The 24,175-nt window shown below is 46.8% G+C and overlaps 1 long non-coding RNA gene across 2 annotated transcripts in view; it reads left to right on the top strand.

Annotated features, from left to right (window-relative positions):
• The window catches only part of LOC122457348, a 28,796-nt gene extending 4,896 nt beyond the window's left edge, over nt 1–23,900 (top strand). The window contains exon 3 of one of the 2 annotated variants that reach the window (XR_006276852.1): nt 20,582–23,900. This is a non-coding gene — a long non-coding RNA (uncharacterized LOC122457348). Of the gene's footprint in view, nt 1–2,985; nt 3,408–20,581 lie in introns of those variants that run through there. The other variant, XR_006276851.1, reaches the window with a different exon arrangement.
• The last annotated feature ends 275 nt before the right edge of the window (nt 23,901–24,175 follow it).

Raw genomic sequence — 24,175 nt, 5'->3', positions numbered from 1 at the left:
ACCTGGCATTGGCCACTGTCGGTAGACAGGACACTGGGCTGGATGGACCTTTGGTCTGACCCACTCTGCCAATTCCTTTGTTTACATTTGCCCTGTCAGTGCGAAGAGGTTAGGGGGTCTATTACAGGAGAGGTGGATGAGATTCTGTAGTCTACGACGGGCAGGTCAGACTAGATGATCATGATGGTCCCTTCCGACCTTGAAATCTATGAAGTGGGCATAATTTACAGTTACAGGACAGACTGAGGGGACTCCTGAGTAAGAGGCTGATGCCCTGAGCATTGGGCCATCCTTCCTTTCCTCCTCCTCCTCTGAGGTGCTTGCGCAGCCTTCAGAGATGCTGGAAGAGGCGCTGTCCATGGTATTGTTAGAAATAGAGGGTGCGATGAGGAGCCCTGCCTCTGACTTCTTTAAGCTTTGGATCAGGCTTGCCGACGGCTGTGACAGGACTGGAACCCCAAGGGGTGGTCTGACTTTCTCACACTGTCCTTCCAATTGCACCTCCACTCCCGGGGAGCAAAGTGACTGCGGCTCTGTGCAGGGACAGCGGGGGCTCGATCCTCCGTTCCTCTGCGTCTTGTGCAGGCATCAACACTATTACAAAGCACGCGCTGATCATTGCCAATTCTAATCTAGTTCTGCTCCGGCTTTGCACTGGTGTAAACATCTGTCTGGGGCTGTGACAGGGCAGCGATTGCATAGGGGCAAATGGAGTGCAAAAGCCAAGCAAATCAGAATTGTAGGGCAGGGGTTCTCCTTCGTGTGAAGGTCCCTTTCCTCTCTTCCCACCCCCCCCCTGCCCATTTAAGTCCCCTTGGTGCCACCAGAGCTGTGTAAATGGGCCTCAGTGTGAATCAAGCCCGCCCACTTTGCACTGGGGTAAACTATGATGCTACGGGCCTGATTCTCATTTACACTAAGGTCCCATGAGTGTAAAGGGGCCTTAAACAGAGTAGAAGTATAAATTGCATCTTATCTAAGGGAGTGGTGTCAAGGGGCCATGGTGTAAACAAGAATTCAGACCAAGCAGCAGGGCAATGGAGTATCCAGGGCCTTGCCTTTACTCTGGATTTACACTGGCATCAGTAAGAGTAGAATTTAGCCCTCAGATTATTATTTAGACCCCCCTCCCCCCAAAAAATAAAATCATCAGTTGCAAAAGATTCCCAGAGTTTTCAAATAGTAACACAGGACCAAGAAAAAACCCTCCAATAAAACAAAGCAGTCAATTGTTCAGGCAACTAAAATTACCGGCACATCAAATAAAATATGTATAAGCGTTAAAATAAAATTTGCATTGCAATAATGCTTTATTAAGCCCATTAGGAGATTAAAAGAATCAACCTGTTTGTTCCTGTTCACATCATGAGGGAAATTTGCATTTATTTCCCTACCTCTAACTAGCCACTCTCCACTGCTTCTCTTGCAAGAGTCATTTTTTTCTCAAGGAACCTAGCAAAGGTGGCCCAAGAAAGGGGTGTGTGTATGTTTTAAATCAAAGCACTTGACTTGGCTGCATGTTTGTCTGCATGAGTGTGCAGCAGAAGAGGGAGAAGAATGGAGAAGAAAAGATTTGTCTGCTCCCATTTCAACTAAAATGGTTAATTAAGACAATAGTGGCTATGAAACAATTGGGGCCTGGTCTATGAATGGTTGTCTAGACTCTATAGTTCAACTGCACGTTCTGTCGGAATTTTAACTTGGTTCATCTGATCCCCCTCCCCCGTTACCCCGCCCCTTAGCCTATGTCCATAAGTTCCTTTTCTCTTTTGTTTATGGGGTTTTTTTTTTTGTCCTTAAACAATCAATCTTTTGAGAGATCCCAGCTGGACTGACAGCTCTGCTTGTCCGAGGCCTTGCGTTCACTGCTAAGTCACCTTCCCAGAGCCTAACACAGGGATCATAAAAAAGAGGCATTATTGTTAAGTGTTTTCTCTCCCAGTGGTAAAGACCTGATTTTCACTGGCAGTGGAAAGGGACACCAGCCTGCAGCAATGGGGCCTCGATGTGAATGAGAATCGGGTCTGGATCTTTTTCTTGCCCTCGGAAGAAACTTGATCAGGAGTTGCTAGTGCTCAAGCAGATCTGTAGGGATGTATAGAGCTGATTCTCATTGACCCGAAGGCTCAGATCCTCAAACGTATTTACATGCCTAACTCCTACTGGGGAGTATCTGGGCCTGCCACCATTCTGGCAGCATAGCTAGGTGTAACTAACAACACCCACGCTGTACCGCCCTATCTACACTGGTATCATTAAAAGGCTACCACCTTCCTCGTGTGGATACAGTTATAGCCTTAGAAAGGTGTTTATACCAGTATAGCTATTCCTGAATGGGAAGGAGAATCAACTAACCTGGGAGCGGGGTTTGATAGCAGCCTTCAGCTACCTGTAGGGGGGGTCCAAAGAGGATGGAGCTTGGCTGTTCTCAGTGGCAGCAGATGACAGAACAAGGAGCGATGGTCTCAAGTTGCAGTTGGGGAAGTCTAGGTTGGATATTAGGAAACACTATTTCACTAGGAGGGTGGTGAAGCATTGCAATAGGTTACCTAGGGAGGTGGTGGAATCTCCGTCCTTAGAAGTTTTTAAGGTCAGGCTTGACAAAGCCCTGGCTGGGATGATTTAATTGGGGTTGGTCTGCTTTGAGCAGGATGTTGGACTAGATGATCTCCTGAGGTCTCTTCCAACCCTAATCTTTTATGATTAGGGACCTTCAATATCAGTCTCACTGCATCCACACTAGAGGTTGTACCAACATAACTGCAGCTGTTAAAAATCACCCTCCTAACCGAAAGGGTTGCCGTGCTCCGAGCTGTGCTTGTGGCCCAGACCCAAATACAGCGGTAATTTGTGCCCACTTTAAAGCCCCACCAGGTCGCATAAATGAGAATTAGGGCCATCAATACTTTTGGAAGCGTTTGAGATTAGAGTCAGAGAGTTTAAGGCCAAAAGGAACCAGCTGATCTGGCTTCCTGTATCTCACAGGGCACCGACACCCCTCGGCACCGGCACACCAAACCCAAAAACTGAAGGAGACCATATTACTACAGCCCTCAGGAAACTAGACTATTCTGTGCCAAGATGCACCAGTGCTCAAGACCCCTCCCCCCCATCTCTGCCACTGCATTTCCGGTGGGACCTTGAGCAAATCTCTCGACTTCTCAGCGTGAAGTCCTCTGGCAATATGTACCGAGAACGCTTCCCTGAATTGTAAATTTACAATAGCTGGGGATATGAGCCACCCTGAGCACTGCTGAAGGGTGCAAAGGCACTTTAATGTAAATTAGATTCAGGCCCAAGGTGCAGGGCAATGGGCTTTCCATGGGAAGCCACCGCAAAGAGTGCAGCCTCTGGGCACGCGACGCTTTGCGCTCATGCATCGTGATTTGAAAAGCACACTAGCGCTCAGGGAGCTCTCTCTCTGGTAGCAACTCCCTTCTTACCTTCAGGGGCTAGCCCATGCGATTTTAAAGGACAGCAGGTGTGGCCTCACTGCTATAATGGAATGCACAGCAGGAGATGGGCTAGCTGCAGGTCCAGCCATGTCCTCTAAATAGGAGCTCGATTATTCCAACTGCATACATGCAAATGAGGCCTGTCTGTAGACAGGAGAGACAAAAGGTCATTAACTTCCCATGTCGAGCCCCCAGAACAGCTCCTAATGTACCATAATTCTAACCCTCTCCCTGGCCTTTGAGTTTTATGTTTAAGATTAAAAGGCCTTACGGCAGCCTTGTTAGGTGCTGAGAGAGGTTTTCTGGTGAGCTAGACAGAGCAATGGATAGATATATTAGGGCATGTATTGTGATCAATAGGCGTGTATGGGGATCGATAGCTATGAATGAAACAAATGTTTAGTTCATCTTTATAAACTTTTTAATTTAAAAAACAAACAAACAAAAACTGATCACAGGCCAGATCCTTGCTCTCACTTTGGGAATGTCTATGCCACGTTGTAAACCTGAGTCTGTGGGACCCAGGTTTGTGGAGTTGATGTTTCCAAGCCCACGCTTGAGTGTCCACACTTCATTGTAAACCTGGGCTTAGATTGCTGTACCCGGGTTTCACAGCCCTGCTAACGCATCTATATTGCACGACGCAGACCTTGTGACTTGGATCAGTGGCTCAACCTGCATCCATGCTGCAAAAGGACAGTGCTTGGATCCAAGTCAAACTGATTTGTGTGTGGACAGAAGCTGGGCATGAGCTTAAACCTGAGTCAGAGCCTGGGCTCGCTGTGCAGTGTAGACTTACCTTTTAAGGCCCCTTTAATTTGCCAGAGTGATGTAAAGGACTTTAGAGTAAATGTAAATCAGACCCTATGTGTGAAATCAAGCGCCTGAGCTTCCCCCGAAAAGCAGCAAGTGATTAAATGCCAGGATTTTGCATTGGGCTAGTTGCAAAATCAGTGTTGTGAGCTCTCATGATTCTATCAACATCCATAACATTGTGTCTTAAAGCCCCAGGTCCTGGAGTCAGGTGCGACACGACAATCTCAGTCTTCATTTTTAAAACAAGAAAGTGTCTAGTCCCAGTGGCTGCACATAAAAGCTTGAAAATGTAACCCACTCTCCCTGCCCAGTGCATCTGTAGAGTTTCAGAAGGCAAAAGAAAAAAACCCAACTTTTATGATTTTGTATAAAAAGCCAATCATGAGTCGGGTCCCAAAACATCATGATTTGTATTTTTAAGGCTTGCAGTTGGTGATTCTGCAAATCCCATGTCAGGATCAGGATTTAAGATTTTGAATAACTTGCTCAAAGCTTATGAGTATTTGAGGGTTGTGTGTGTGTCCTTGCTCATGAGTTCCTTGCCATACCCTGGGGCCTAGTGGATAGGGTCCTGAGCTGGGATACTGAAATTTTCTTTGCAGTTCTGCTGGTGACCTTGGGCAAGTCAGTTCCCCACTCTGTGCCTCTGTTTCCTCATGTATAAGATAGATTTAGAGCCGGTCAGGAATTTTTTGACAAGAAAATTTGTTTTGGTCAGAAAATGCCAGTTTGTCAAAAACCCAAACCTGTTTGCGGGAATGGATCCGTTCAACCAGCGTGCGTGTCCTGCCAGCAGAGTGGTAGTTTGGGCACTCACCGGAGACGTGGGACATTCCAGTTCAAGGCATAGCTCTAACTGATTTTTGGAACAGGATCTGTCTCGCTCTGCATCTTGCAGATCCCAGCGGAGTACCTGAGCTGCTGGGCTCTTGGCTGTTCTGGGTTCTCTCTCTGTTTTTCACAAAAATATTCAGAATCGTGTTTTTATTCTGCCTAGGCACAAAAACAAATGTCGAAACCTCAGTGTTTTCCCCCCACGAAACAGAATTTGTTTTCTAGCCAGCCCTAAAAATGGGTGTGATAGTGACTTCCTTTGTGAAGCGTTTTGAGTGTATTTTTTATTACTGATGATGTGGGGTCGGGGATGGGATCTTTGGTCCTTTGTGGGCCAACCCCTCCTTAAAATCTGCCTTGCCTGAGTGCTACAAACACATCCTGGGTCCTTGGAGCCAACATCTGCTGAAGCCTCATGCCTCCGATCTCACAAAATTCAGCCCACCCCTAGCTCCCCCACCCTCTACAACCTGGCACATGGATACAGCCTTGATGCCATCCTTCATGTGAGCAGCCCTGGCTGCGGTTGTCATGGAAACACATGGGTGGGCCGTTAATGTATCTGGAGATGGTGTGCACGCAGAAAAAGCGAAGCAAGGAGGGTCGGAAAGCTCATTTGGCCGTTGCTGTTTTTCTTTAATTTGAAAGTGATCAGATGCCCTCTGCTGCCAATCTCTGCAAGTTTCCTCCTTGCACGGAATGCAGCAAACAGGTTCTGCGGGTCAGCTGTGCGTTGGCTGATGCTAAAATTGCAGCCTTCCTGAATCATCAAAGCTAAGGTTGGCTGAAGCCTGCCTGCCTGGATCCTGGTGGATTGGCTCGGGAAGGAAAGCAAAAGCACACAGGGGCCAGATCCTCCACTGGCATAAAGACGGGGAGCCGGCAGAGTGATGTCAATTACTGCCAGCTCCGGATTGGACTTTGTCAATCTGCCCCCGACTACTAGCCTGTTTAACTGGCAGGCTTTTGCCTGAGGTTTCCTATGTGCTGCTGTGATGTGGAAAGAAGAGAAGGGCAAGTGAAATAAGTGGCAATGTTTTTAAACTGGTGCTGATTCCGGGGGGAGGAGGGGGGGCTTAAAGCAGACCCAGCGATGTGGGACTCGGGAGAGCTGGGTTCAATTTTCAGTGCTGTTGTTGACCCCATGCGACCTTAACAAGTTATTTATAAACTGGATCTTTCACTCTTTTTTTTTCCCCCTTCCCATTTAGATTGTAAGTGTGGTGCTCGATAATCACATCGGTGCTTGAGGCAGATCCTCTTGATTCAGGGACCACTTCCAGTTGCCTCTGCATAACAGGGGCTTCTGCAGATTTCTTGTCTCTAAAGCAAACCCAGGGAAGATTCAGTTCCCAATACCACAGTGAGCTCTTTGGGACAGAAAGTGTCTTATCATAGACACGTAGGGCTAGAAAGGACCTCAAAGGGTGGTCTAGGCCATGCTGCCCCACCCACCGCATGCTGAGGCAGGAGTAAGTATGCATGGGCCATCCCATTAAGTATCTCTAGATCCTCCGCTAAGCTAATATGTGTTTATATAGTACCTAGCATAATGAAGGCCTGCTCTCAAATGGGGTCTCCAACTGCTGTCACATACATAATAATTCTCATGGACCTTGGTAGAGGGGAAAATAGGCAGCAGGTTTAAAACAAACAAACGGAAGTATTTTTTCACACAATGCACGGTCAACCTGTGGAACTCCTTGCCAGAGGATGTTGTGAAGGCCAAAACTATAACAGGGTTCAAAAAGGAACTAGATAGCCATTGATGGACCTATCCTCCATGAACCTATTGGGCAGGGATGGTGTCCCTAGTCTCTGTTTGCCAGAAGCTGGGGATGGATCACTTGATTCCCTGTTGTGTTCATTCCCTCGGGCTTTGGCTTCGGCCCTGGGCAGTGGGGCTCAGGCTTCATCTCAGGGCCCCAGCAAGTCTAAGCCAGCCCTTGGCGACCCCATGCAAAGGGGGGGGTCACAACCCACTTTGGGGTCCTGACCCACAGTTTGAGAGCTGCTGATTAATCAAAATGAAACCTTTCATTTTGGGTCAAATGTTTACCTACAGTAGAGGGCTTTTTAAATTTGGATTCCAAACATTTCAAAAGAATGGATTTTCAGTTTGACCTGAAATGATTTTTTAAAAAATTCTTTCAGAATTGCCCATGAATCAACCCCCCACCCCAGCCCACCGCACAACTGTTTGCCCCACTCTAACCAGGACTCCTGGGTTCTCAGCTTAATACCTCAGGTGTGGCTTTTAGAGCCCCGACCCACCCCACAGCTCCTGGTTGATTTGAAAACTGGAGTTCAGAAATAAAATCAGGTCTCAGATGCCCGAACCAGAGTAACCCCAAAATGGAGTCACTCCACATTAGTGGCCACTTTTGAAATGCTTTGCTTGTATGGGGTGTGTGTGTGTGTGTGCGTGCGTGCGCACATGTGTGTTGAAATGCAATGAAGGGCTTCCATTCTCCCTCCCAGGAAGGGAGCCTAGGGTAGTGCAAAGCCACCTTTATGTTTCTTGTGCTCTGAGGCTCTTTAGGGTAAACCAGAGCAGACTCAGGACCACTAACTTACGCTCCCTATCGGCCCTGGAAGCAGGAACTAGCCACAGCGTGGTGCACTTGGGCCGTGCCCTGGATTCACCATTAGACCTGGGGTTTGGAACAGGGCTCTTACACCATTTACACATTGGCTGGGGAGGCAGATTCTCAGGGAGCCTCTTCTAAGCCCTTTATACAGCTACGGTGGCCTCCCAGTGTTAGGCTAGAGGTACAGGACCATCCTTTTTGTTCTGCTTAAGGCAGATCGGGCCTATGTGGGTCGGGGCGCCTGTGATCTCACTGTCATCAGGGGGTGTAGCAGAGTCACTCGGGACCCTACAGGCTCTTTGGGAAGATCAACACTCAAATGAGGGCTGCTATCAGAGGGGATGAAACAGCTGAGGGTGAATAACGAAGCCAAGGGGGCAGAGCTGTGGGTTATTCACCTACAAGAGGCAGAAAAGTGGATTAAACAGATTAGGTCAAATCAGGGGGGAAGCCCGGGGGGGGGGGGAGAGAAAGGGAAGCAAACACCGCTCCTAGATCTTGAGATCCATACGCTTTTTGTCTCAGAGAAAGAGGAGGTGAATGTGATGCAGACGTTTAAATAAGTTTAGCCCCTAGATGGGCGGGTGGGTTGGGGAAGGGGCCAGAGACTGGCAGGCAAGCCTCTCCTCCTGGATTGAGAGTTTATTCACGCACTAATCAAAGTGACATGATGGGGGGTTACAGACTAAAGCCATTCACTCCCTGAGCCGGGGAGGGCAAGAGGTCACCCAGGTTCACAAGAATTGAGGCCTTTGTTATGGAAATTGGTGGAGACCAGACCAGACCAGACCAGACTGAGCAGTAGAGGCCGGGTCCACAATCCCCCACCCCCCAATAATAATAAATAATAAGTAGCTGGTTGAAACTGGCAAGTGTTTTCTGTGAAACTTGAAAAGATTTTTTTTTTAAGTTATTATTTCATTGTATCTGTACATCACCTAGCGCCATGGGACCCTGGTCCGTACTTCAGGCTCCTAGGTGCTATGGTGATGATTTTTCATAGAATTGATCAGTTTCTTAATGAAGTAATTCTGAAATAAAATTTTAGAGAAATCAGTTTGGTTTTGGTCAAACCCTCCCCCCCCCCCCACTTTCTCTCAACACTTTCTACTGGAAACATGGGAGATAAGAGAGTGAGGGAAAGGAACCAGAGAAACTCCACAAACTGTTTTGTCAAAAAGCTACAAAAGTTATCAACAGACTTAATGATCTTGTTTTTGTCAAAAAAGTTTTGATTATTGATTGAATAATAATAACAGGAAAACTCCCCTTCCGTCAAACCAAATGACTAGTAAGGCAAGTTAAATTAATGCAAAGTACAAGTTTTTTACACACACACAGGGTGTGGTTATGACGAGCTTGGATATGCTAATGAGGCATGTGGTTGAAGATAGATGGTGTACATAGATACTGTGGATGGATGAACAGACCGGTAGGTGAACACCATGGATAGATAAGCATGGTCATAGGTGCTGGAACTGGCTTGAAGTGCTTTCCATTATATACAGGGTTAACTGTTTGGTTCAATGTCTCTCAGCACCCCCAGTATATAAATTGTTCCAGCACCCTGGGACACTGTGTGTCAGAGGTTTGCTGCTTCTAAAGTGTCTCCTTGCGGCCAAGAGTGGTTCTGCAGCAGCCCTGCCTCAGTTTTCCTCAGATTCCTGTAAATAATCCACAAAGACTTTCTCGTAGCTAATAACACCCTCGCTGTGGGGCTGGTTTAATAACAAACAGTTGAAAACACTCCTAAGTCCCAAAATAAAGTCCATCAACACAACCCAGACATTCATACCCCACTCTGAGGTCTTCTGCCATTCTTGGGCTTTTCATCCAGCTGCTACTCCCAGGGCTTCCTATCTGGAGTTCGTCCTTCCTTCCTTTCCCCCTGAAGAGGATCCAAAACTCTCTGGCTCAGAGGCCAGCAAATCATCCCCTCTGCTACTCTCCTGACATCTCAGGGTCTCCTGGATGAGACCTTCATTTGCAATCTTCTCCAGGCCTTTGAAGCTTTTCCTCTCCCTTCCCCTTATATATCCCAGAGGCCTGATCAAAACACATGACCCATCTTGCATTTCCCCATCCTGAGGAGGCGAGTTAACAAGTGGTTCTAAAACCCCCTTCCCTTTAAAGGGCTACCCACCCTATGACATGGGATGGGTGGACACTGGCTAGACGAAGGCACGGATGGATGACTGCTGTGGATGGAGGAATACCATGGATGAATGGATACTGTGGATGGGTATTATCAGTGAATAGTTGGGTAAAAGATACGGTGCAGGAGTGTAACATGTTGGCCCCTGTAAGGGCTAGGAGGCCTGGGGCTAGCCCAATCGTGTTTGACCAGCCCCACCTGTGCTGTAATTAACTGCATCTCAACCTGAATGGATGAGACCACTGTCGAGCTCTGTTGGATTTGGAAGGACTTTTCAGCCAGCCCCAGGGGGAGCTGGGCAGAGTCTCTCAAGAGGCCAGCTTCAAGCCTGACTGGTTACAGCTGGACTTTTCTCACCCCAGAAGGGGATGCACTTGAAGTCGCTCAAAAGAAAACCGCTGCCAACCAGATCCGCTAACTAACTGTGGGAAGTAACCCTACAATGCTGCATCCCGACCAGAGGGGGGGCGAGCTGGTGGTGAGGCTCCATGTGACACGTAGGACCAGACAGGGCTAGGCCGGACTTGCCTGTGTTCTGATCCATCCAACCAGCTTGCACGGCCCCTCCCAGACACATGCCCTGGGATTGTGCACTCTCACATGCGCTGAGCTCCTGCCCTCTGCAGCAGGTCATGACCTCTTTGTTCCGTGTTTGTACAGCGCCTAGCACTGCGGGGTCCTGGGCCAGGACTGAGCTTCCTAGAAGCTACTTGCAATATGAATGGTTATTATTAACCCTACCCGCCCCATATGGCGAAATGCAAGGGGGAAGAGGGATATGAGGCCAGATGGGAGCTGGACCCAGATATGAAAACAGTTGACAGCAACAGAGTTAGGGTTTTGCTGTGGCTTGTGACCCAGCAGAGGAACTGCTGGGGTGGAGGACTGCCTAGACACATCTCCAGGGGGTGCAAGGCTTGTAGGACTGGCTCTGCAGCAGCAGTATAACCAGGCAGGCCCCCCCCCCACAGTCTCCAGCCCTTTGCACTAGCCTGTCTGGCCCCCAGGGCCCTAGGGCAACGATAAATCTGCCCCCTGGTCTTCTGCATTGAAATGCATCCCCAATTCAGCCTCTCCTACCTTGTCTTCCAGGGAAGCAGCTGAAATCAAATCACATTGAGAGCTGTGGGAGGGAGAAAAGGGGAACTGGAATAACAACAAAGCTTCCCTCTCATTCTCCCTCTTTCGTTTTTCATTCCCTCCTTCATCGCCAAAGGAGGACTTTGCTCCCACAATCACATTCACCTCACATGATTCTGTGCAGCAGGAGATTATCCTGGCAAAGAAGGATTTTAAAACTTTCCTGAATGAGGGGCGAGAGGGTGGCTGGTGAATGAAGGGGTCATACTTGAGCTGAGAAACTGGCCTTTGTTGATGGAGTTCCCAGCCATCAAGAAATGGCCAGCAATATTTCTCCCCCTGCCCAGAGATAAGTGTAGATTTTTTTCTCCGTCTGGAGTGGTATTAGCAAAGAGGGATTTTTTTCTTTCACCCGTTAATTGAAATGAAATAATAAACATTCCAACGTTTTCATAGACTTTCCCCTGAGAAATACTTTTTCCTCCCAGTAGAAAGGTGGTTTTTGATCTTCCAGGGAGGGGGAGGGATCCAGTTGAGACCAAGTTCTAAATTCGTCACTGACAGAAGCAAGAGACAGGTTTCAGAGTAGCAGCTGTGTTAGTTTGTATCCGCAAAAAGAAAAGGAGGACTCGTGGCACCTTAGAGACTAACACATTTATTTGAGCATAAGCTTTCGTGAGCTACAGCTTTGATGAAGTGAGCTGTAGCTCACGAAAGCTTATGCTCAAATAAATTTGTTAGTCTCTAAGGTGCCACAAGTCCTCCTTTTCTAGAAGGAAGAGAGAGGCTTGTCTGTCCTGCACTGAACTAGAACCAAGGAGCTCTGGATTCAATTCAATTCAATTCCGCTAAAGGCTGGGTGTGAACCGTTTCATCAACAAGGCAGCAGGTCTAGTTGGAGAGAAGAATTTAGAGCTGGGTGGGATGAAAACTTTGGAGATTTTTGAAACTGTTTCCTGTCCTAAATTGAGGTGGAAATCTTGAAAATGTTCACAAAATGGAAATCTTAAGGGGGAATGGCAATCCGTTCAGGCCCATTGAAAGGTTTCGTTGCAAGAATTTCAACCCATTTCTGCATTGATTTCCACCTTCATTTAAAAACTTTTTTTTTACTGTGAATTAATTTAAATATAAAAGTGAAACGTCGCTGTGAATCAAAGAAATGGAGCCTTTTTTTGTTTAGAAAATGTCAAGTCTCCTTTTGACAATATTGAAACTACTTTTCCATTTTTTTTTCTAACCAGGAAAACTCTGTGTAACCGACCCTTTCCCACCCAAAGTTTCAGTTCTGACAAATGGGCACTTTTTTCACACTTAACTGAAAAATTCCCAACCGTCTCTAGACAAGATTTTGAAATGTGCTATATTCTGAGGTGCTACATTTCTAGAAATAGCAGCTTGGCCTCTATTGTGTACCAGAGCCCCTGGTATCACATTAAATAAAGCCCATCCTGAAACCTGGCCCTCTTTTTCCAGTTCCATTATACTATTTGGCCTTGGGTAAGTCATTTAATTTCCCCATTCACAAAATGGGGATGATACCATTTCTCTTGTCTATTTAGACTGTAAGATCTTTGGGACTGGGGCTGTCTCTTATTGTGTCTGTATGCCTACCAAAAAGAGGCCAGGATCTCAGTTGGAGCCTTCAGGTGCTAATGTACTTTATTTTTATCCAGAGATCTCAAAAGCACCTTGCACAGGACTGTAAATATCATTATCTCCTTTTCACAAGTGTGGAGAAATGGAGCAAATGGGAGAGCAATTTGTTAAAAATGCGCCACAGGTCGATGGTAGAGCTGGGAACTGAACACTGAACTCAGCACGTTCTGAAAATCAGGCCCCTTTAAGGAGACTCAAGTTGGACACCCAAAATCACTGGTTACTGTGGAAAATTTTGGCCCACAGTTTAGCAAGATTTAATAACAGATTATACTAGAGCTGGGTGGAGTTTTCATCCAAAATATTTCTTTGATTGAAAAATGGCATTTGAACCAAAACGACCAGTTCTGTTCTGTTCTTTCCATGAAAAACTGAAATCCAACAATGTTTTTCATGCCACTCCACCTCCCTTTTAGTGGATGAAAAGTGAGATAAAGGGAAAAATAAATAAAACAAAAATGAATTCCTCCCCCCTCCACCCACCCTTGCAGGTTTCACTTAGTCAAAACCCAAAATATTCTTGGAAATCTTCAAACAAAATAGAAGGTTTTTCTAATTTTGTTTCCTTCAAAACTTTTCACTGAACATAATCTAGTATTTTTCAGTCAGCTACAGATTAGACTGTGACATGAATAATGAAGAACAAACCTCCATTATTTTAGATAAACTTGTAGGAGGGCTTTACTTAGAATTTGTTGTGAATTTTCCTGTGAAACTTTTGTGACAAAAAGTGTTGGTTTTTTCGTCAAAATGGAAACTTCTGTGGGAAACGTCTGTTTTCAATGATGTATGCGGTGTAGTTGTAGCTGTGTTAGTCCCAGAATATTAGAGACACAAGGTGGGTGAGGTAATATCTTATATTGGACCCACTTCTGTTGGGGTGAGAGAGAAGATTTCAAACCACGCAGAGCTCTTCTTTGCTTGAAAGCTTGTCTCTCTCACCAACAGAAGTGGGCCCGATAAAAGATATTACCTCACACATCTTGTCTGTTTTTTTTCAATGAAACTTTTCAGGTTTCTCACTGAAAAAACAAAACCCAACATTCTTGCATGGCAACAAAAACATCAGCCAAAAATGGAAGTGTTTTTTATCACTCAAAAGAAAAAAAAATTCTGCTTAAATTGGTTTTCAGCCTAAATTCTTCAGGTTTTGGGTCTTCATTGAAAATCCAAAAATTTTCACCTTCCCCAAGGCCTTTCCTGGGTGGAAATCGACACTTGTGCTCATCTGTGGAAATGTGTCTGGAAAACATGGGTGTGTGCATGCATATGTGTTTGTGTGTGGGTCAACCTACAAGCCACACAGTGAATACACTTCTCTATTAAGACCTCTGCTGGCCACTCTGAAAGAGATATGTCCAGTGGCAGGGCGTGAAATCCGACTGACTAGATAGATGTCTTTCAGCTGAAACAGCCCAAAGTGTCTGGGAAATAACTAAATTAACTCCCTGCCTCCCCAGCATTTCCTCCTTGGTTAACATGGGAAAGCTGGCAAAGTCAGACACAGGTGAGGTTTGACAAGGAAGGGTTTCTTTGAGCCAGATCTCCATTTATACTATGGCCCCTCTGGCAGTGTAGACGAGTCTTAAAGTTGGCATAAATTAGTCACAATATGACCAACCCCACATGCTCCAAAATCCTGAGACTGTTTTAAAAAACCCTCATAGTTTTTAAGCCAAACACTAAAGTGTGGGTCTTTTTTTATGTCTTTTGAGCCTTTTAGGGTCATACTCGGGTCCCATTTTCAAGCTTTTCTCCACAAGGGCAAGAAACGTACTTTTTTTTTTTAAATGAAAACTGAGAGAGTCACTGGATCGCGTGAATCCAGGAGCTGGAGCCTTCAATAGCAGCAGGTGCTGTAAGACATGCATAAGTCAGCAACATTGCTCAATTGAAGAGGCATTGGTGTAGATGAGAATTTGGCTTCATGTGCTTGGAGCAGATCTAGTACAGCGAGACCACAATTTTCACAACAAATAACCCTATAGTGCTTTTCATCTGTGCTTTATATAGGAGGGTGGTACCAGTATCCCCATTTTACAGATGGGGAAACTGAGGCAGAGAGAGGGGCGGTCACTTGCCCAAGGTCATCCAGCAGGCCAATAGCAGAACTGGGAGATAACACCTAGGTCTCCTGAGTTCTAGACTAACGCTTTGTCCACCAGGAAGCACTTCCTCCCTTTAGAGCTAGTCTAATACAAGTAGTAGTAATAGGTTAGCATGCTGCAAGGGAGTGTACCAGTGAGTATTGGGCTGAAAAGAAACTAACAGAAAATATCCGAACTCCTTGTGCGGAGCGGTGGAAACCCCTGAGATCAGATATTTCACACCAGAGTGGCGGATGATATACTGTGGGGGGCAGTCGTGTCTTGGTTGGAGCTCTGAGTGGCAGTTGCAGTTTTACTGACCTATGAAATGTCAGCAGATGAGCTCAAGCAAAGGGAAATGTGAGCCATCCCAGTGCTCGCTGGATCCCTGCAGGATGTATATAGCAATTCCTCACCCCTTCCTCTTGTTCAGTCAAGGCCTGTGGTTCGCTTAGGCCTTCCATTCGTTTTGAACCACTACGAGCACACTGATTTTTTTGTGGCTTCACCCAGGCCAGTGTAAGAATTCATCCCTGAACCACACGTGTCTTACTAGTTCATCATACGGGCTCTGCTCCACCAGTATGCAATCCAAGACGCTATCAGTGGCAGTAGGGTATAGTGGTCAGAGGGAGATTGGGAATAGAACCCAGGAGTTCTGCTGATTCCCAGCTCTGGAAGGGGAGGGGAGTCTGGTGGCTTAGAACAGGAGGTGGGGGGCTGGGAGTTGGACTTTTGGGTTTACTCGTGGTGCTAGGAGGGAGTGTAGTCTAATGGATTGAGCTCTTGGGTTCTGCTGCTAGCTCGAAGGGTCTAGTAGTTAGAAGGGGGGGCTGGCAGGTGGGACTCGAGTTGTGTTCCAAGCTGACACTGTCTCAGGCTGTGGGCCGTGCATATCAATCACCCTCCCTGTGCCTCAGTTTATCCATCTCCAAAACTAGGGTTAATAATGTGCCTCCCCCAGCTTTGGGAAAGTGCTTTTGATACCACTGGGCAAATAGTGCCATATAACTTCTCGTGTTTGTCTCGAATTTTAAAGGAGGAACAATTGTCAGCTACTTCTCAAGCAACACCATAGCACATTGCTCCAAGTTTAAGTGTGGAGCATCTCTCTCAGAAAGTATAAAACTGTTAGAGACCTTGTGAGCGGAGCAGAATGTTCGAAATTAATTTTAAAAAATCTGTATCAAGAAGCTGATTTTTGTGGGGTTTTTTGCTGCTTGGGTGGCCGTTTAAGGGCTTGTCTACACTGTACTACTCTCCAGAGTGTTCTAATGCGTTTGCGCACTGACTGCCCTGTGTAGACGCTGCTGGCACGCTCTATTGTGGGTTAAATTAGTACTACATAAGCACAAACTCGACAGCTTTTAGTCCATGCCAGCAACATCTACACAGGGCAGCTAGTGTTCTGGACCTCACACACCTCTGAGCCACAGTGCGGCATCATGTAGGCAAACCCTAAGATAGACACGGCAAACAGACATCCAGAAGCCTGTCTGTGCCTCTGAACAATCGACCATATTCTGCCTCTCGCTCTCCAGTCTAAATCAAACCTGTGCCCATTGCTTTCGTATCTGGTACCAGACTTAATGTGTCCTGTGCTAGGTAAGGACCACACCCACTGATGCCAATGGAAAGACTCCATTGATTTCACCGGGTTCTGCAATGAGTTGTAGGTTCCATACAGATGCAGCAGTCAAGGGGGAAATGCTGGTCTTGATTTCTGCCCCCTGCCCCAAATCTTTTTTTTTTTTCACGTAGATCCCTGGAAGATCTGGTCATCCACTGAGCCAGATTCCCAACTGCTATTAATCTGCCTAACTCCACTGAAATCCAATAGAGCTATGTGTGTTTACACTGGCTGAAAATCCAGCCTGTCTAAGGAAAAGGAAACCTGCAAAATCAGGCCAACCCTGCTTCGCTTGTCGGGGAGCTGGCTCAGCAAGGGCAAGTGGCTCAAAATGGTGGCTTGGCACAAGCCATCTTCGCCGCCGGCACCTGGAAAGAAAGGCGAGCACTGGTGCTGTCGTTTGCCGCTTGCAGACGGGCGGCGAGAGACTACCCAGCGGGCAGTGCGGGGGAGACGCGGGGTGAACACTTTCTCATCGTTCTTGCAAAGCCAGAGCACAGGGGTCTCTGATGAGCAGCTTTCTCCAATGCTTTCCCCCTCCCCTTGCCCCCTCCCCAGCTCCCCGCTTCTGCCGGTTGCTCTAAAGGAGGCTTTGGTACTTCCTGGGTGGTGGCTGGAAAATATTAAGACTGCCGTGAGAGAGGGGGTGCGGGAGATGCGTGACTAGTCATTCCCGGGGATGGGGCATGCTGAGTGGAGTTTGGGGGGGGAAGGGTTGGAATTGCCAGTGCAAAATGATCCATAAAACGACTGTCTTTCAGCCAGAGAAAGCAAGTGAAAGAGACAAAAGGGGAGGTGGATTTTTTTTCCCCCCAGGGGGAATACAATGTGACGAATTCATTGCCAGGGCGGGCGACGCCATTAATATACTTTCAGCTAAACAGTGTTCCTATGGCAGCCGGGGGATCCAGGCGAGCCTTGCACGATGCGTTTTGTGCACAGCTTTGCCATGGCATTCGTGTCGAGGGGTATTGGTGCCAGATGGGGGATGCAGACTCACTACTCGAGACGAGGGAGGGGGCTGGAGAGGGGTGGAGGAATGGAACCAAAAATAAAAAAGTTAATGGGCTATTTTTTTTAAATGCTGTAAAACAAAAGGGGTGGTGGAGTTAGCCCAGGCGCGAGTCTGGCATAGTCCGTGCACAGGGAGCCGTGTCTGGGACGCCCTCGTCTCAATGAAATGCTCTGGGCAAGCAGACCTCTCACGAGTGAATGCATCCAGGTAGCAGCATAAAGGAGTGAGAGAGGGGCTTGTTAAGCCCCCCAAACAAGGGGCTCTCAGGACTCCTGGGGTCCATTTCCAGCTCACCCTCGGTCTCTCCCGTGTGCCGAGGGGCCTGGCAATATTATCCTGAGGAAGAGAGATTGAGGAGATTTGCGGGAAGGGGAGCTGATTTCCCAGCACGCCACGCCGTGTGTGGCCGTTGACATTGGTGGAAAGGGAGCGTGAAACACTATTGCATTGACAGGGCAAGGCCTGATCCTCCCCTACCTTGGGCAGCTCCAGGGGGCCTCAAAGTGGGTGAAAACTGCAGCTCCCTTAACAATGTTCGTTACCTTACCCTGGGGGAGGGGCTTGGTGCAAATGAGAATCAAGAGCTGCCACTCTGATCTAGTGAGGTTGCATGCCCCTTTTGCACTAGTGTAAATGATTACACAAGTGACAGGCCAGCGGAGAACCAGACTCCCAGGTGCAGTTTACAGCATTTTGAAATACTTGGGGTCTGATTCTCATGTGTAATCTATGCTCACTTGTGGGGAGTGTTGGCACCGTGCACTAAGCCCGGGCTCTGACTCAAGCTTAAACCCAAGCCCCTCTTCCGTCCACACACACTCATCAGTCTGACTTGGGTCCGTGGTCTTAGACTAATGGACCCAGCTGGGGGGCCGAGCCCAAGTGCTGCTGTGACTCCGGGCCAAGCCCTGTCACTTTGCAATGTGGAAGGAACTCAAGCTGCAGACCCGAGCCAAAAGGTCGGCTTAGTGCAGTGCAGATGCAGTAGCATGGTTGTAAGACCTGGGCCCAGCAATGGTAAACCCAGGTTTACCATGCAGTGTGGACACTCAAGCACGGGCTTGGAAACACTGAGTCCACAAGCGCAGGTCCCTCTGACAGGGGTTTGCTGTGCACTGTAGACAGAGCAGGTCCCAGAGCTGCATAAAGGGGCCTAGTGTAACTAAGAAGTCAGGCCTAGGGAGCTGTGCTGTGCTGGCTTTGCCATGGCACAGCTACGCCAGTGCTGAAACCTGTCTGGCGAAGGGACGTCCATGGCACCTCACCAATTTTATTGTAAAGGTGAATTTATCTTGTCAGCACCCCTGTGAGGTGGGGGAAGGGAAGTTATCCCCATTTTACAGATGGAAAGCCAAGGCACAAAGGCTCAAGGAATCTGTGGCGGAGCAGGAATTGAACTGGGGGGTCACCTGAGTCAAAGGGAAATGCTAGACCACCCATCCAGTCAGACACATTCAGTGCATCCCACTGCGCATGAGCCCCGACAGACCAGCCAGACTTGCGGGCTCTAGAGGATCCCTTTGCGCCCCTTTCCAGAACCTCTTCTCCACCTGCAAAGTGACCCCTCTGCCCCCACCAAAGGGCCAACACAGACCTCTCCCCTCACCCAAGTGAGCCACAGCAGTGTCTCTCCTATCGCAAAGTTGGGTATAGAGGATTCGCTCCAGCGTGGATAGAAGCAACTTTGATCCATGGAGCAGACAGATCCAGGCAATAGTGAATTGAGGCTAATGGCCAAAGGAAAATCTTGCCCAGGAAATGAAAGGGGCGGAGGGTCAGTTTCACCCCATAGTGGCCGGGGTTCCCAGAGCAGCCAGACTGCCCTGGTTCTGCAGCATGGGGGCGCGAGGGGAAGCCTTTTGGCTTTACCCCATGTTCGGGGCTCTGTAGAGCTTTGGCAGGGACCTGTGCAGAAGGGAGTGGTGTTGGCAGGGGGCAGGGGGGAGACCCTAGCTTTCTAGTGGTGACAAAGCCATGTGGAGGAACTCGGAGCAGGGCCATCGAAAGAGGGCACTGGAGCATCACTCTGAACTGAGCAATAGACTCTCTCTCCTTACTCCCTGCAAGGGACTATCGTCCCACATGAGCCAAATCCTGCTCCCCATTATGCTGATGTAAATCGGGAGTAACCCTATTCACTTCAGTGGGGTTACGCCTTCTGTAATCTGAGAGGTTTTCATGGCCGCCTTTGAAATTCCCCCAGGTTACCTGTCTCTGCTTCCTGACTGATTGCTGGGCTTCACACCATTTGTTAGAACAGCTTGGTTTTTAGTGGATTGTTGGGTTTTTTTGGGGGGTGATACTCAGTATTTTTGGTATATGGATAAACCAAAAGGTTGAAGGCCAAATTCTCTGCTAGTGCAAATTGAGGGAGTTTCATGGGGTCAGACCCTCAGTGGTGTAACTTTTAAATGACCCTCCACCCCCTGAAAAAAATTCATTGACATTGCATGAAAATTTCCATTTTGTGTTAGCCAGACATAGCCCTGCTGAGGATCTGGTCCTTAATTAATTGTTTGAAGTGATCATCTTCATTTATTCTGCGTCTTGTGCAGTCATTTGCACTGTATCGGACTGGTAGCGCGTTACACTCACTTGGTACGGGTGTCGTGGTGTAAATGACTGTGCAAGGTGCAGGGCAATGGAGAATCAGGCCCTGCCCGGCTTGATCATTACACCACTCTGGCAGCATAAAGTGGCTGTAAATAAGTTTCACCTGCTTAAAGACCCCTTTGCTTCTCCGGAACAGCATAAAAGGGAGTGGGAATGAAACTCAGACCTGGTCTACACTTAAATTTTGGGTTGACATAGCAATGGTGCACAGGAGCGTGAAGAAATCCACAGCCCTCAGCTTTGTAGCTGTGCTGCCCCCATGTAAATGCAGCTAGGTGATGGAAGAATGCAGCCGGGCGATCCAATTGCTCGGGGAGCTGGAGTTCCTACAGCAATGGGGAAAACTACAGTGACAGAAGGAGGCTGCGTCTACACTGTTTACACTGCAAAAAAAGACCTGTGGCTCGTTTGGGTTTGCTGACTTGGGTTTGCGGGGCTTGAGAGGGTGGGGCTATAAAAGAACGGTGTATATGTTCCGGCTTGGGCTGGATCCCTGGCTCTGAGACCTCACGGGGGGCGGGGGGGGGGGGGGCTGTGTCAGTCTCACAGCCCAAGCTTGAATTGTCTAAGATACGTTTAGCCCCCCAGGCCCAGCCTGAGTCAGCCTACCAGGGCCCTGAGACCGGGTGCTCTGGGTTTTTTTTAGTGCAGAGTGGACAGGTGCAGAGACTCTCTGTTCTAGCAAGAAAGCAAAGAACAGAGCCGTGTCATCCAGCACCTGTGAACGGGGTACACCATCCTGGTCAGAAATCTTACAGAAGATGAGAACCGATCTCCGAGGAAAAGTCCGTGGTTCCAAGAAGTGTCGCTGCTGAATGTTTGATTCCTTCCCCGGCACCGAGGGCGGCCCGGGATGTTAATTTTTTTTATCCGCAGCATATGGCAGCCTGTCCCAAGTGGCATAACAGCCCCTCGCCCAGGCGAGCCTTTCCGAGTGTGGGCAGAAGCATTTCAGATGCTCGGAACATGAAAAACCAGGAGTCTTAGGCCAGTGTGGTTGGCAGAAAGAGCAGCAGTGGGAGCCTCTGCTGGTAGAAGCCTGAGCACAGCACTCCCAGTGCGGCTTCCCTGGGGCTAAACGTACAGAAGGGGGGGGGGGAGTGGAAAATGCTAGAAAAATGAAGTCCCGCAACACGTGACTCAAAATGGCAATGGGCCAGATTCTCTTTTCTACCAAGGCCCCTTTTTGCTGCTCCAGGAGGGCCGTGAAGTAGACTGAAATTACATTTACACACCCTTTAAGAGCTCTTTGCACAGTTAAAGAACTGGAAAGGGGTCCTAGAGTGAATAAGAATCAGGACAAATAGGTCTGACCCTCTTCATGCTTTGGCCTGACTAATTCCATTGATTTGAATGGGGATTATTCCTGATTTACACCAGGGTGAGATAAGAATCAGACTGATATAATATTAGGGTTGGATTTTCATTTACACACAGGCTCTGGCAGTGCAAAGGGGCTTTGCAACAGGTGTATATTGCAGTTACATTCACTCTACATTTCACTGCCAGAATGGTGTAAAGAAGCTGTGCTACAAATGAGAATCTCGGCCTATGGTCTCTGAATGCTGTGTAAAGGGGATTTGCTCTAATTAGACGGAGGCCCCTAATATTGTCTGTTGTCCTGTCCTGTCTGGAGCAATGTGGCAGATTTACAGGTACACATCCGTTAAGGGCCAGATCCTTATCTCATGTACTTCATCCTCAGAACTGATGGACCGCATCCATCTATCACAGAAGGAGCTGTGAGTTGCAAAGGAAGCAAAATCAAGTCTTTAATATGTATTATTGAATTCTACTTAAAACCGAGTTTCGTCACTTAGAGAGAGATCCTCAAATGGTGTGAACTGGGGTGGTAGTTTCATTGAATCTGGTGGTTAGGTGGATTTGCACCAGCTGAGGATCTGAACGTTTTAAATATTTGTCTTTCTAATGTTTTATTTTTTTCTGTTTTGGGCTGATGCATTACGGTGGATGAACTGCATCTAGCAGCAGTAGCGTTGGTGATGACAGCTACAGGGAAACATATTCGGTTTTGTTATTTTAATTGTTAGACTCTCTGTCTGTTTGAGCTGGTTGGGAAATGACTTTCATTTTCCTGGTGGAAATGTTGTCAAAATAATTTTTCTAAAATTTTGGGGGCTTCCTTCAAAAAAACACAAATGATTTTCAGTTGCCAATTTTAAAATAATTTTTTTTCTTTTAACACTGACGTTTTTCACTTTTCCAGCAAATACAGTTGTCATTTTTCCATGAGAAATTCCATTTCGTCAAAGCCACTTGGTGTAGGGGGAAAAAGTTTTGATGCACGTGTCTGATCAGTTCTGTCTAGCTGTCTATCCTGTACCTAATCAGAAAATGCTGCTTTTTTCCTGTGCATCCCAACATAAAACTCAGCAAACAATTTTTCCATTTCATTGGTGAGGCAAACTTTTTTTTTTAAATCATAGTTTATATGAAAGATAATTTACAAAATAATTTAGGCTCATAAAGGATGAGCAAAGCTTTCAATGGTGGCTAAATCAACTGGCACAGTGTTCATCAAATCACCTCCGCTTATAATCATGTCTCATAATGATCTGTAATGCCTTCTACTAATTTGCTTATAAATGTCTATAGCACAGACTGCTCATGTTTGTACTATGCCTATAACATTAACGTGTCCTTTACTAACTCTTTATATACTGTTTATAAATGTATCTGAATCTAAAGTATGCCCAAAAGGGGGGAAAATATTGTAACCAACTGAGAACAAGCCCTCTTCAACAATGCATGTTTTTTTAAAACAAAAATACATGTATATATTCTATATCAGCACAGCACAACTTTTGATTAATCAAAACCATGCCAAAATCCAACTGTGAATATACCGTATGCATTTCTGATTTATTGTATTCGCTATCGATGACCATAAAGGTTAGAGCCTCCACCCCAATAGAGCTGAAAAGGCCATCGTGTATTCTCAGGTACAGGAAGCTTAAATATAAAATCCATGCACAACAGACATACAGATACCGCTCCCTTTATTGCCTTAAGCATAACCTTATAAATTAAAGGTGAAAACACCTTAGTACCAGCCGTGCTCTGAGTTTAGTAGGAGTTCTTCAGTTGAGTTCAATAGACTTGATTCTCATTTACACTGAAGACTGCTTAATAATAATAATTAATAAATCTAGCTCTTATAGCACTGTTCAGCAGTAGATCTCAAAGCACTTTAGAAAGAAGGTGAGTAGCACCATTCCCATTTTACAGATGGGGGAAACTGAGGGGAAGTGACATGCCCAAGGTCACCCAGAAGCCCCACACCACTCTGGCAGTGTGAAGAGGTACCATAGTGAGGGTAACTGTACTTCACATCCACTTTAAGGCTTTTTACACGGATGGAACACTGTGAAGGGGTCTTAATGTAAATGCCACTTGGGTGCAACTATACTGATTTGGGATTATATTACCTTCCTATTGCACTGTTGTAAATGAGTGTACAAGATGCTGGATGAATCTGGTTCTTGGCCTTTAATTGCCGGCATGTAAACAGCAGTAAAAGGAGAGAAGGGAACACCCAAACTAATCCTTTTCAAAGGGAAATGTGGGGTGCTATGTGTGTGGGGAGGGAAATTTGGCTCCTATTCAAATAGAATAAAATAAATCCCTATATAGAATCTCAGATGATAACTCAGGTTATATCCATTTCAGGCTGAGGAGTTTGCCATCTCTTCTGTTCCTGCAGAGGTTGGCGTGGGTGATGTATCTGTTATAAACAGATTTTTGTTGCTTTTTAGTTAATTTCTGCAGGCATATCTCTTCCTTCCCTCCCTACCTGTCCCTGGCATGATCTTTTTCTCACTGAAAGCTTTTGTGTGTGTTCTTTGTTCCTTGTTAATCACACCAATCTTACCTAAAGGCAGATTAATTAAAATAAAGCAGCCAGCCCAAAAATAAATCCACAAACAAATAAAAATGTTGATATCCGCTGACCGTTCCTCTTTATGCCTCATGCTTTAAGGGATGCTGTCAACTTGAAATCTAGTCGATTTTTAGAAAAGAAAAGGAGTTTAAAAGTTATTTTGGGTCTTTCACCTATGTCTGAGTCTCCTGGCCAATTTTTGTTGTCTTTTTGCAGTCACATTTTCCTGTTTTAATTTGTCTCCCTGGTTGCACTATGGAAGATCCACACAAACCGGGGAAACTGACTACACGTGGGGGAAATATTGAAACTGACTATAAACAAGAGGCCTGATTCTCA

This window comes from Dermochelys coriacea, chromosome 24 (genome assembly GCF_009764565.3).
Source record: "Dermochelys coriacea isolate rDerCor1 chromosome 24, rDerCor1.pri.v4, whole genome shotgun sequence".
Taxonomy (NCBI): Eukaryota; Metazoa; Chordata; order Testudines; family Dermochelyidae; genus Dermochelys; species Dermochelys coriacea.
This window is presented reverse-complemented; position numbering and strand designations above follow the sequence as displayed.